Source organism: Emydura macquarii, unplaced genomic scaffold (genome assembly GCF_026122565.2).
Source record: "Emydura macquarii macquarii isolate MOO-44397 ecotype Brisbane River unplaced genomic scaffold, CSIRO-AGI_Emac_v2 contig_1043, whole genome shotgun sequence".
Classification (NCBI taxonomy): domain Eukaryota; kingdom Metazoa; phylum Chordata; order Testudines; family Chelidae; genus Emydura; species Emydura macquarii.
The window spans coordinates 3,326,910-3,329,407 of record NW_027131180.1 but is presented as its reverse complement, the minus strand read 5'-3'; positions in this window follow the sequence as shown (position 1 = coordinate 3,329,407).

Sequence of the window (2,498 nt, the reverse complement as noted above, 5' to 3'; positions counted from 1 at the left end):
TCGGAGCTGAGTGGAAGCGGCCAAGCTCCCCGGGCCGGGCCCGCCGTCAGCACGTCACGTCACTGCCCGAGAGAGACCCAGGAAAATGCGGAAGGGAGACGCCGCCGCCGCTGCCTGCGCCGCTCCTCAGGCCAAGCGCCCGGGGCCGTCGGCAGCGGAGCGGGCCCGGGACTCGGCGCCGCCGTTGCCGGGGAGAACGAACAGGAGGGCGGCGGCGGCGGCTCCTCCTGCTGCGACGGCTGCGGCTGACTCCTGCGCTCCAGCTCGGCCGTAAAATTCCGCTCGGGGCTCAGAGCCGCTCCGCGCGGTCTGGGGAGAGGGGAGCTGCTGGGGACCCGGGGCCCGGCCCGGCGCGGCCCGCTCTACTCTGTGGCCCTAACCCCCGGGGCCGGCCTGGCTCCCCCCCCAACATTTTCCGCCCATCCTGGCAGATGTGCCTGTGCCCCCCGCTTCTGGTGGGGCGGGGGGAGTAAAGGGTTTCGGGGGGGGGGGTTTCTTACTATTTTTGATGGGAGTTGTTCTGTATTTTTGCAAGTGGCAATAAAATCGGATTTAGTAGCGGAGCTCGGGGGATTTGGCCCGGGATACTTCCCAGCGAGCTTCAGTACCCAGTGGGAAACAAATCGATCCAGTTCATTTATCAAATGGGATTTGTGTGATCTGGTGGCTTGTAAATGGGATTGAAACGGAACATATTGAACTGAATATATTGAAAGTTGCTTCTTGCACACTTAGTAGTAACTGCTTTCCAGGTGGATATTTAATACACGCGGTATGCGGGCTGTATTCTCATGTAGAGAACTGGCGTAACTTCAGGTGGTTCTTTCCGATATAAGAACGGGGGTCGGGGCCTAAAAACACATTTATTGTGAATTTTTATAAACTTGTACAGGGAGAAAAATGTTAAAGAACACTGTCAAAGCAAAAACGAGTTAAATGCAGTTTTGAGTACTGCATTTTGCTTTGAGTCCTGACAATTTTAAAGTTTTAGTTATATTTTTAATGCTTGTTTTGTTTTTTAAAATGCACTGTTGCTATGTCAAAGACTCATGTAAACAAAGACCCCAATCCTGTAAATATGTACCCATGTGAATGACTTTGGGTACGTCTACACTACCAAAAAAACCCTAAAAACCTGCAGCTACTGTAGGACTAGGAGTCTAGGGCTGGGTAGGCTGACTCGGTCGGCCCCCTACAGGGCTAAAACTAGCAATGTAGACATTCAGGCTCAGGCTGAAGCCCGGGTTCTGAGACCCACTCTTCTTGCCAGGTTTCAGACCCCAGGCTGCAGCCCAAGCCCAAATGTCTTATACTGATATTTTTAGCCTTATTGTGCTAGCCTAGCAAGCCCAAGTCAGTTGACCCAGGCTCTGGAATTCACTGCCACAGGTCTTTTTTGCAATGTAGACATGCTCTTTATGGCCATAAGTAGGCTCACTGAACTCAGTGTGGGTATTTACCTGTAAAAAGGTTTGACTAACTGAAATGGACCAGGCACAAAGTAAAGAAACTGGTGGGACAGTCACTCCAATGCATTTGTCCTTTATAGTAATCAAGTACTACAAATACTACTTTTAATCATAGTAGGTTAAAAATTCAAACAAGTTAAATTTGATAGTGATACAAACCAGTAAATACCTGAGAAACTGTTAATCAATATGTTGCTTCCAGAATAAGGATAGAGTTGATGCTGCCCTTAACTTAGAAATGTTTTGCTTTTTCCATTTTGTTGCAGTTTAACTTTGTGCAGTAGTCTTTCACATATCAACATGCAAGTTTCAAAAACAGTTCAAATAACACTTGCAAATTAATGTCTCTGTTTAGTATACAGTGGATATGTACCTTGAAATGTATAAGATCCAAATGTGTGAAAGTCGCAAGGAAAAAAATGGAGGAGAAAGCAATGATACTTCATAGGAATAATTCCTTTTAATTGCATTAAGGTACAGATTTTACTTGTTGCATGTAGCTGGCCTGCTGCACCAGCTCACAATAAATTACAGCACTGGGGCCTAAACTAATTGTTTTTTTGTTTTTTTTAAAGCCTACTTTAGCAATAGCTGCTAAAAGACAAACTAACCCTACCTTCCACGCACAGGTAAGTATTATTGTTTGGATGGGAGAGGTCAGAATACTGGGACAACATTTTTTAAAGATATGATCTTAGATTTCATAATTTGCCACTAAGTGGATCTGGTATTGCTCTACCTTAACTTAGCAACTGATTGTTAACTGGACAGTCTTAAAGCAACTCCCTCTAATGTGAACCTTGTACAATAAAGCTCATCAGAAAATGTCCGTTGAAACAAAAAAGGCAGAAAGTAGGGAAAATTTGCAAACTTTTTTTTTTTTTTTTTTTCCCCCCAAAAATACTTTCCATTTTCCTACAAACTCTTAATAGGGAAACTCTAAATATGTGGCTCTGATATCGAAAGCTTTGTACCTAAACACACGTGTCCAGTGTTTAGGTTGCATAGTCTGCAGTCTAATTTTAAGTT